Genomic DNA, 12,495 nt, shown 5'->3' on the forward strand with positions numbered 1-12,495 from the left:
GTATTATTGCATACAGACTGGGGCCTGTGTGTGTTTCCCCGCATTATTGCCTTCTCCAGGCTGTGGTTTCTGACTCTGATAGCTTTTTTTAGCTGATTGAAAACTGCAGTGTGTGCAACAATATTGAATATATTAGTTAATTCGGCAGTCTTCTTTTTTTCTGTCCTAGGTCTGCCCTAACCTTTTTCAGTCACATTAGTTGTGTTAATTTTTTTGGGCTCTGGAGGGATCATCTGGATACCGCCTGTAATTATCGTTTGTACCACTTACACAGCAGTCACCACATGTTGACGCGGACATTGTGAGCGAGGGTTAAATGTAGGTTGCGGGACGCCCCTCAGACTGAAACAATGCATTATTTAAGATCCCGAATCTGTAACAACACAGTCACTCATGTAAACACATTGACCCAAATTTGGCATAATTGTTGGAGGCTCAGGGCTGAGGCACAGGGCGTTGAGCTGGAGTTTCCAATTTAATCAAATCGGGAGGTAGACAGAATGTGTCTCAGGAAGCCCCCAGAGAATTGAACCGGAAAGCCCATATAAGGGAAAATAAAACGAATGCCCCAAGACAAAACTGAAAATATCTTTACCTAACGACAATCACATTTAATCCTTTAGCCTACTAGTTTATTCATGTATAATCTGTATAACTGCCTATGCTCGAAACAATTATGATCTATGGAATCGAGTTATATGACTATGTCAAGTTCTTTAGGTAATTCATTTGTCCACTGCGTTTATGGATTTTCAATATAGTATGCAAGTAAATTAAATTAGTGTTTATTTAATTGCTTATGGCAGTAATGTTTGATACTTTGGTATTACAACCGCGTTTCGTTCGGAGAGTGTACTCTACGCCTAATGGGGTAGCTTTACCCAATATTTGTAGCATCGAAGTGGTATTTTTCTAGCATCAATAGATTATCGGTGCACACGAGATGAACTACAAGCGCAGGGGCCAGGCCCCGAAAGAACAGATGATGCTGCTTCCTGAAGACGGGTGACTTCTGCTTGTCTGACAGGGATGCGGCGGGGGGGCTGTGTGCGCTCGGAATGGAATTAGGCACGGGAAGGCACGGTCGAAAAGGCTTTTTAGTGGTCAGCACCTGTGAAATGGCCAGCAAAAGAAATATGACAGGACCATTCTCACACAAAACGATGCACTGTGTAAGCCTTAAAAAACCCATCTACGGTTGATTAATTGGGTTTGTAAGTATTGTTTCGGAACTAGACAATATTTCTAAAGATTTCAATAGTTCAAAGTTTGGCCTCTGCCTGCCCAGCCAATACATCTTCCAGTGCGCGCAGTTTACAAGCATTTTCCTCCCAATATGTTGTCTTTGGTTGGTGCGCCATTGTTTGAGTGCAGGTCTCGTTGGGTCAGGTTGGTTTTCTTCTCTGCACAGCGGTGGTGCTGACTGCAGCACTCCGACCATACATCTTCCATGTCATCTCCATCAATGGCGCATGGACGCGTCCTGGCGACCAATCGGCAACACTGCGCTGTCCCAGCAGAGGGGCATATTGGCAAACCAAGCTTCCTTAATGACGGCCATTGTTCCCGCCACACAAAAGGGAGGGCCCGCGTATTAGCATGCGTCCTTGAGTAAAGGTCGGGTTTGTGGCGCATTCATCATATTTCAAAACAGAGGGAAAACACTGCGCAAAATCTGTCAAAAACTACAATTGTCCGAAACCATCTCTAGGCCGGGCCTGTGACACAGAAAGTGTAGCAGCGCTTTGATTAATGATATATATTTTCTTTACAAAACTACCCTTCAAACTTTTGTAGGCAGCAATTGTAATAATGGGCTGTGGACTTAATGGATGTGCTCTCGCCGGAGGGGGTAAGCATCCCTCCGCCGCCCAATTACAAAATTAATTGAATAATATGTAATAATTGGGAGCGAATGGTGGAGGGAGATTGGCTGCTCCCGCAGAGGAATTGTGTGGTGTAACGCTGTGTCTTTTTTTCACCCAGCATTACAAATTCAGTGTTCCATCTTAGAGCAGGAATGAAAGGTTCCACATAAAGCACCATTTGTGTCCTTATTTTTATTGCTCTACGATTTATGACGCCGTTTAATTTGGCACGACATTTGTATAAAGGACGTGACAGATAGTTTCAGCACCATTAAGGTATTTTAGTATATATCATACATACATGGTGTTTAGGGATGATATTGTGTAAACCTTAAACGGCGGAGTGTGGCTACAAAGAAATGCAGCAACATTTTAGCAACATTTCAAATGAGCCACAAGGAGTACTGAAAATTGCTTCTGAGGAAAATGCAACCATTTTATTTCAATGACGAAACTCATTTACTTGAAGTGTCTTCCAGTACACGTCCTTGCCGCTAGTGATACAGCATCACATGTGCACCTTTAAAATAAAATCAAGAGAAACTGCTCTATATATTGGTTTTCATTGCATGTATTTCTACATAACTTTTAGCCTTTGACCTGTATTTTTTACCTCTTTCATTTTCATAACATGTTTTAACTCTTTTTGCTTTACAGAAGCACTTCAATCTACAATCTCCCTTCTGTTTTTCTACCTCCTGTATTTTTCAAGCGTATATTTGTTTGCACTTCTTGTGTTTTTGCAACACATTCCTTTTACCTCTTTTGTTACTACTTACACCACTTGCTATTATTTTTACCACGCTTAACCGGCCCTTTCTTCTTCATCAAAAACCTTTCGCTTTTGCAACAAGGAGGACAGGCAAGGAATGTGAGTTGCACGGTCCTCGGAATATTAAGTATTAACTGATAATGATTATTATTATTATTAGAGGCGTCCATCTTTGTCCTGCTTGTGTAGTGAATTAGCCTCTGAGTAGGGACTAGCTGCTACTCATAAGCTCACTCAGCTAACAGTAGCTAATGATACATAAGTCACAGCATAGACATAGAAACAGGAGTGCAGGAAAATGGTGAATTCTACTGGCTAACGCACGTGCCTCGAGCCTTGAGGCCTGAGGTTAACTCCCAACATGAATGCACTCTCTGGCCTTTAGGCAAATGCCTTTCTGAGCACATACATAAGCAACCCCCAAATATTATGCATTACAGTTAAATAGGATTTCCTAAATAGCCAATGGCCAAAAAGAAGCATGCAGGTTTTATCTTTTTTTTTCATATCAGACTAACTTTTAAAAAGGAAGAGACCTACAACAAACATTATTTATGCGATCTATCTCCGAAAATACCTCTATTGAGGTTTTTCTAGAAATGAATTTGCTCTTCAGCGCTTTTCATGTTATACCTATCACACTTTAATCAGTAAACTGAAAAACCATCGCTACCTCTGTCCCGGTGCAGCGCAGAGTAGAGCCACGGCTTTATGCGCCTGCAGCGCCTAATGTGAACGCCTTCAACCCGCATTTCTTTATTTTCAGAAAGCGTATCTCAGAAACAAAAAGATGCAAACCTTGCTCTCTGTTTCCGAGCTGTAATATTTGAAAATAAAGAACTAACTCAGAGAAAGTTCGGGTTAAATTAATTGACTTTACGCCATGCAGGCGCAAAAACCAGGTGCAAGGCCTTGTGCTGAACCAGAGAAGTCAATCAGGCATGATATGGCCGCTGGGCTGCAGAGGGTGCCATGCTCCACACCTACTGCAGGGCTCACAGAAACTGGCAAGAATGTTGTGGAGAAAGGGGATTCGTACAGGGGGCTTGAAAAAAAGCACATTTTTAATGTTCTGAAAGACAAAAGTGTGGTGGAAGGCTTTAATCTGGGCAAATATAGCCGGTTCCAGGGTTGGGTGCTTGTGCAAATGAACATCCTTTACCACTGCCTGTTTAATGGGATATTCAGTATGTTCAGGGGTTGGCTGTGGCTTTTGATGTCCATATGAGCCCATGTCTAGGCCCCTAAAGGACAATTCAACATTCTATCTTTAAAAATCTATAATAAATCCTTTTAAAAACAGAGGGCCAGATGTATATGGGTAATCATTTGCAATTACCAAATAGCATTTTTTTTTGCAGTTTGCTGTTTGCTTATCACAAACTCCAATGAACCAATGTGTCTTTGAGACATTTTGCGATTCCCAGTGGGTCACAAAAACACCTACCTCATTAATATAAAAAGGTAGGTCTTGGTTCACGATTTATTGGGAATCGCAAAAATCACAGGGATGGTGACCTGCTGCAGAGCTGGACTGGGAACTCAAAGCAGCCCTGGCAATTTTGTCAGACCAGCCCCCTCATGGAGGCTGGCAACAAGAGTGGGTGGATTATGCTGGATTGCTGCTTTTGTTACTTTGGGCTGAAATTGCAGCACCATTTCCAAACTGGCCTCCAGTAACAAAACTAGGCCCCCCCCTTCTAGCCTCCCGGAAAACGCATGATGCCCACTACTGCCAGTCTGGCCCTGGCCTGCTTGGGTCAGCAGACCACCATGGCTGTGAATGCTTTATTTATTTTTGGTGATATCATAGATTATTTTGATTAAATATTCTACTATTTGTGTTTGGGGTGCAGTAATAGTTTTGATGCCAAGGCTGTTATTCTTAATTTTATTCAATTCTCATGAGTGTCCATGCTGCTCTTTTAAAAGGTTTCGATGAGCCTGAGATATTATTGCTGATTTTTTAAATGTTTTTTGTTATACTATTCTGTGAGGTATGGGCAAGGCCTGTAATAGTCTGCAAGTCATGATTATTATGTGTTAATGTTAATCAATTATTGTCAGTCTCTCTGCAGCTCTATTAGGGGCCGTCAATATTATTGCTAATTTTACCGGTTTGTGTAGGTTTTCTGTTGTTATGTTTGGAGCATGGTGGCAGTCTGCAGGACATGGTTAACTTTTTTTATTTTTGTTTTTTCCAAACTCCATGACACTCTCTTAGGGGCATGTTATTGTACATCTTACTAGTTTGTATTTTAAATGTACTACTGTTGTGTTTGGGACCTGGTCTTAGCCTACAACGCATCTTTATTATGTCTATTTTAAATCCATTAATCATAGTCTCCCTCATGGTCTCCTATGGGACCTAGAGCGCCCAGAAGACCCCCCAGTTATCACTGATCATTATTTTCGAAATTCTGGGGAAGTTTCTGTTTCAGAAGGGATGAATGCCAAGGCTTCTTGTGTGTATTTTCTGTGCTATCGGAAGGGTCTCCAATTAGACAGTGTTCACAATTCTTGGTCTGATGCTACTTACTCTAATTTTTTAATACTTATGTATTTCTGGGTTGGCTTGTCTCTCTTTGCCCTTTGCCTATCTATGTGGTGGGGATAGGTGTGGCTCTTTGGTTACAAACAACAAAGGCAGTCTCCGGCCCAAGGTAAGGGCAGACTGAGTGGCAACTGGGAAAGCATTTTCTTACAGCTCAACATCTCACCGCAGGCACTCCGCCTACAAAGAAATAGGTGAGGGATTGTGTGCCCTAGAACAGTATTAACTCATGCAAAGTAGTTGGGAAACCGAGCATATCATTATGAGGTGCCACATGTCTGTGCTTAGCAGACACCATGATGTCGGTAGTGAACATGTATTAAAGTGGTAGAGAAAGAATGAATATTTATAGCATAAGGATGGAAGTGTGCATAAGGTAAGGAAGAGATGGGGTGTATGAAAGCTATCGGCTGCTGAGCCAGAAGATTTCATTAACTGTTAGGCCTCTGTTATGAGTGGCCCGGAGTAAGCCCTGTAATAGCGCTTTCCTGCCTATCTGGTTTAACACGCTTCACAAATACAAGTACACATTTATCAAACCCATAGTTACCATTACCAAGGGTCATGAAAATTCGGGTGGCAGGGCGATAGGGACCATTGTGCCTTCCCGGGGAATAACATGCAGGAATCTGACTTTCCACACCAATTCCTAAATGTTTTTCACAGGTATTTACCCCCCCCAGACTTAACCTGCTTGAAGCAACTGAAATCACTGGGTGTAATGGTATCCAATTATACTTGTAATTTTTGAAGGGCCGGTAGCTGCAGAACACGGAGATACCGGAACCATTAGAATTAATGGGCTACTCCTAGGGCCAGATGTAGCAAAGGGTTTTACCCATTTTGTGTCTATGGGAAAATGTGTTCGTACATATGGCCCCTAGTGTTTTCCTTCATGGCTTTAATGTTGGTGCTGCTATTCAGCACCTTCGTTTTATGAGCAGCAGAGTAACGCATAGCAGATGTAGAGAGGCAGAAATTAGCTGCTGGGACACCAGGACAACTACATTCCTTCTTTCTTAATTTTATTTATTTATCAATGTATAATCTAGCTTTGCTGGTTTAACTTCACCTTTTTTAATGTATGTACGATTCTGAGATTTAAGTTGTACTTGGAAATCCAATTGCTCCACAAATTTTAGCTGGCAAAGTTATACAAAAATAAATTGAAAAGGCAGCAAAACACTGCCACTGACACTCAGGGCTGCACATTTTAGGCTGGAGTTATATGTTTATGTTCATGTTAATTCTGCTTGTATAGCACACACTGCAGGATTTCATTTCTAAAAGGTGTGGTTTGCCAGACTGCTTATTTCCTTTCTATGACGTGCCCTTGCAGTGATAGTGATAGAAAAATGTAAAAATATAGAAGTATAAAAAAAAGCAAGCGCTTCCCTTTGTGACATCACAGCAATGAAGACCAACTTTTGTTTTTCACTTTTGTGACAGAATAACAGCGAATAACTGGATTTGCATGCTATAATTAAAACAATAAATGATAACAATTAGTAAATATTATACATCACTTACAAGTAGGTACCTTCACCTCAATCCTGAAGGGCTTCAGGTGGTCCACATTCTGTCCCATGACATCTGCCCAACGGTGTTGGACATGTCCCTGAAAGCATTTGATGGGGGTCTTTGGCCAAAGTGGACTTGCCTCTTGTATCAGGTCAGCTCTTTGCAGGCCCACTGCCTTCCACAAATGTATAACTGAAGTGCACATAAAAAATTGGTGCAGTCACCAGCCCCTGAAAAAATATGTTGCACTGCTTGACAAAGAATTTGCACCATCAACTTCCCTGTTGAGAACCTTCTGCAAAGAAATAAAAACTAAGGGCCTGATTACTCCATCACAAACGTGCCGTATTACAAGTTCCATGTGATATGATGGAATATATGGTGGACGGGATTGGCGTCACATTTGTGACAGAGTAATCCCCTCTGCCAAGGTCGTAGTCAAGCCCTAAAAGACAAAAATAAACAACATATGAAAAATCGCATGAAAATAAATAAGTTAGCAGCAGGTAGAGCAGAAACAGCACAATAACAGGTGGAATTGTCCTGGAAGACAGTAACGGGACTCTGGTACCTTCCAGTGCCATACTGAAGTTAAAAATTGGCTGACTGGGGCATGGTTAAGATTAAAGCAATTTAAGACATGCCTAATGCATGTGCGACCACCTGAGGCTTGAATCACCCACTAGCTGGACTGTGCAGAGCCTGGGAGCAAGAGAGGCACACCTTAAGAAGCATTTGGCATCAATGCAGTGCCCATTGTCAGTGGTGTGACTTCGCATCAGTGATCCACGGAGTTTCACCTGGGCCATATTGAAAATAAAATGGCACCCATGACTTCAGCAAGGAGCACCACAGAATAACAGGGACTTGCAGGAATTCCCCTCGCACACATGAGAGGAACAGGGCATGGCATCTAACATGGCAGCCGTCCTAGCAACCCCACAGTTCATTGACAAGCAGCTCTCACAATAGGAACAGAGGTATGACTTGGGACCCTGTGAGCAGATGCAACTAAACTCATGTCATGGTCAGATGCACAAGACCCCAGAGTGATGAGATTGGTATTAACTTTGCACATTGCTGAGCCCGTTTGGGCAGTATGCAGCCGACAGAAGACACATACAGAAGACAGGGCCCAAGCAATTAGCTCAAGATAAGGCCCTTTACCGCAGAGCAGTTGCGCACACAAACCAGATAAAGATGTGACGCAGCAGATAAGACACACGCGGAGGCCTAGCAACACCCTTAAAGACTGAATACGGACTGTGCAACTGAGACAGGGCATCAGCGGAACACTATAGCTCAACAGAGTAATGGCATGCAGGACCCATCTCAGCCTTCTTGCCGCCTGGATCTATCTAACTGTGTCCGCACCTAGCAAACTCCTGAATATGGGCAACAGAAGAGTACATTATGAACATTCAGGGCATTTATGGCAAGGAACACCCTTCTGATACTGCCATGACCACATACCATGCAGAGGGGAAACAGAATTTAGCAACCAGTTATCGGAACTGCCAAGCATTGTGATTGGGGGAAAAACAAGAGGCACAACAAAGAAACTGACCACCTAACTAGCCCGGACACTACCAGGTCCTCAGTGAGTGGCACAACAGGACTTTGGCCACACACAGTGCAAGAAAACGCTGGGCACATAGCTGAGTAAGCCCATCACCGCCCCTAGCTTGATGGTAGAAGACATGGCTATGTCTACAGAAAAAAAGACCTCAACATAAGAGACATGCTCAAATGATCTGCCAATACTTCAACATGCAGATAAACCTGCTCCACTGCAAAGAGCATTCATGGAGTCCCTCTTTAACTCCTTCAGAGCAGAACTACAGAAAGTAAAGCAGAATCTCTCACAGGAGCTGCATGAAGTGAAGCAAGAGTTTGGAGCAATGGGCGATAAGGTGTCTTTGCTGGAGGACGATGAGATAATGTGTGGCAAAGAACTTGACAAATTAGTGCAAGAGGTGATCCACTTGCAAGAGTAGAACATTGACCTTTAAGCCCATACTGAGGATTAACAAAAAAATAACATCAGAATAAGGGGTGTAACAACCATTTGTGGCGAGCAGACATTTTAAGTTATAAAAACCTGTTTTGCCAGATTCTGACCAGAGAGGAATTAGTGAACATACATACTCACCAAAGCTATTTGCTTCAAGAGACACACTTCTTGACAAAAGATTGGCATAGATTGAAATAGCTCTGATTTCCCCAATGCTACTTGTCCTCTGTACCTGCAAATAGAGAAGGGGTTGCTAAGCATAACTTCGGGGACATCTGAGGGGAGGTGATAATCAAGACTGCTGAAATTAGAGGGTAAATGTTAACATACTACATAGAGCTAGGTGGGTAATTTGTTTACAGCAGCACCTATTTACACCCCAAATGAGTCAATCACTGAGATTTTACAAACCTCCAATCCAGCTATCCTAGTGGGATAAGGGATGACCTGGATTTTTTAATGAGTAACGACCATGACAGGTCAGGCGTGAGCTTTGGCCAGAAAAGGGACTTTTCCCCTAAAGTCCTGGCCTGGTTAAGGGAGAGTGGTCTGCAAAATTTGTGGAGACTCGCACACCCCAAATACAGAGTTTTTACCTTTTTCTCTGCTGCCCACAGAACCTAAAGGCACATAGATAATTTTTTAGGCACACCTGCATTACAAAAACAGGTTCAGAAAGTATGCATAGAACCCATGTCATTGTCAGACCACTCCCGCTGTTTATTTTTCTCTGGGTCATGGGGAATAGGCGGGTCCTGGGATCATGAAAGATGAGGCACAGCCTCATTCAATAAAAAGATAATATTGCTGCGAACAATGCAGTTATCTCTCACTATATGAGACACTGGGGAGGTAGCAGTAGATACACTCTGAGAGGCACTAAAGTTATTCAAGTTGAACTGATAACTATGCTAACTAATAAAAATCAGATTAGAAAACATAAAAAAGAGGAGCCAGACAAAAATGTGAAGCCATCCACGAGCGGACTGGGGCACTGAGGGTTTGGTGTAAACTAGGTACTGCACACACCTAACTCAAGGACCTAGACTTAGAAAAGACAGAATTTTCTTTACTCTGCCTAAAACCTAAAATCTAGACAGGGGACAATTGTGATAAAATGCCAGCACACAATCTGCACTTCAAAATGAATGATGGGGTGTGCACCATTCTCAATTCGGAGAGAGCAGAGGTCACCACCGATAAGCAAATAGCGGCAACATTTGGTGACTTCTACCAAACTCTTTATTCATCTTTATTCATCCCAAGACAAGAATGACAGTGGAACTACTGCATAGTTAGGGGGATTCAATGTGATCATATTAAATCCAAGCCAAGCTGAAACCTCAAGAAACCTATCAGACTTAATGAAGTAATGTCTGCCATTGCTTGGCTGAAGTCAATAAGTCTCCCGGTGCAGATGGCTTTATAAAATCTACTATAAAACCTTCCATCTCACATTAGCCTCAATCCTCACCAGGCTCTTTAATTCCTTGTAGACAGTGGGAAATCACCCCAATCTATGCTAGAGTCTTCCATAACTGTCATCCCCAAGCTGGGGAAGAATAGACAGCTCCACATCTCATACAAACCCATCCCACTGATCAGTATGACCACTTGTTAGAAATGGGGTCTCTAGTTGGCAGTCGGTTTGCACCCTGTCCAAGTAGGGACACTCTAGTCAGGATAAGGGAGATACCCACTCAGATAACCCCAGCTCACCCCCTTGGTAGCTTGGCACGAGCAGTCAGGCTTATCTCAGAAGCAATGTGTGAAGCATTGCACATAACACACAGTAACACATTGAAAACACTACAAAAGGACACCACACCACTTTTAGAAAAATAGCCAATATTTATCCTATTTAAAACAAGACCAAATATAATAAAAATCCAACATACAGTAATACAAATATGAATTCTTCAAGATTTACTCAAAAATGCAGTTCCTTGAAGTCAATAGCTCCACCTGGGGCTATCACGGCGTCGTGATCAACAAAACCAACAGTTCAGGCGGGCCGTGGCATCGCGGGCCAGCTACGGTGTCGGGAAGACCCGCAAACAGTACCTTGGATTTGTAGGGCGTTGTGATCCTTGCGGTGAGCTCCAGAGAATGGTGTCGCTGACGTCGTGGTGTCGGTTCCAGAGTTGGTGCAGGAGTCGTTGGGCCCTTGAAGTCATATGCGTTGCAGATCGAACTCCGGGCTGATGAAGTCAGGAGCGCTGCCATGGATGGAGTCAGGGCTGCAGAATCGAGCGGCATTGGTGAGACCAGGGCTGCGGTGTGAAGTGGGCCAGTACAACGTGTGGTGTCCACAGGTCACGGTGCAAGCAGCGCTGTCGTCGTTGCAGAAACGCTGTCATCGGTAGGCCCAAGCCAGCGATGTGGGACGGGACGGTGCTTCGTGACCCTCATGTGCGGTAGCCACAGTTTATGGTGCAGGCAGCGGCCCAGGCTGCTGTGTGAGCAGGCGATGCTGGAGTGCGGGGCCCACAGGTCGCGGTGTGAGCAGCAGCTCGGTGAAGTCGTCTGATGATGGCATTGGTGAGACCAGGGTCGCGGTGCGAAGCGAGGTAATGCAACACCGTGAGGCATCGGCAGGTCATGGTGCAGGCCAGCGGCATCGTTGGTAGCGTTGCAGTGGTTTCTCCTCTTGAACAGCATAAAACACAAGGATCTCAGTGCTGCAGGTCGCGGAAACTGAAGTCTTTGGTGTTCCTGAGACTTCCAGCAGGAGGCAAGCTCTACTCCAAGCCCTTGGAGAACTTTCTCAAGCAGGGCACACAGCAAAGTTCACCCTTTGCACTCTTTTCAGGCAGAAGCAGCAACTGCAGGCCAGCCCAGCAAAGCAGCACAGCATACGGACAGTACTCCTCCTCCAGCTCTTCAGCTCTTCTCCTTGGCAGAGGTTCCTCTTGATTCCAGAAAGATTCTAAATGTCTGGGGTTTTGGGTCTTCTTCTTATACCCATTTCTGCCTTTGAAGTTGGCAAACTTCAAAGCAGCAAAGTCTCAAGTGTTTGCCAGATCCTTCCTTGTCCAGGCCAGGCCCCAGACACACACCAGGGGGTCATAGACTGCATTGTATGAGGGCAGGCACAGTCCCTTCAGGTGTGAATGACCACTCCTCCCTCCCCTCTAGCTCAGATGGCTCATCAGGATATGCAGGCTACACCCCGCCCCCTTTAGCATCACTGTCTAGAGAGGTGCAAAACGGCCCAACTGTCAAACTGACCCAGACAGACAATCCACAAACAGACAGAGTCACAGAATGGTTTAAGCAAGAAAATGCCTACTTTCTAAAATGGCATTTTCAAACAGACAATTTAAAAACCAACTTCACTATAAAATGTATTTTTAAATTGTGAATCTGCGCTTTAAGGATATTTAAAGGCAGCCCCTATGTTAACCTATGAGAGAGATAGGCCTTGCAGAGTGAAAACCGAATTCGGCAGTATTTCCCTGTTAGGACATATAAAACACACTAGTATGTGTCCTACCTTAAACATACACTGCACCCTGCCCCTCGGGCTACCTAGGGCCTACTTTAGGGGTGCCTGACATGTAGTAAAAGGGAAGGTTGAGGCCTGGCAAGTGGGCACACTTGCCAAGTCGAATTGGCAGTTTAAAACTGCACACACAGACACTGCAGTGGCAGGTCTGAGCCATGGGTACAGGGCTAATAATGTGGGTGGCACAACCAGTGCTGCAGGCCCACTAGTAGCATTTGATTTACAGGTCCTGGGCACTTTTAGTGCACTTTACTAGGG

The sequence above is a fragment of the Pleurodeles waltl genome, chromosome 4_1, assembly GCF_031143425.1.
Source record: "Pleurodeles waltl isolate 20211129_DDA chromosome 4_1, aPleWal1.hap1.20221129, whole genome shotgun sequence".
NCBI lineage: Eukaryota > Metazoa > Chordata > Amphibia > Caudata > Salamandridae > Pleurodeles > Pleurodeles waltl.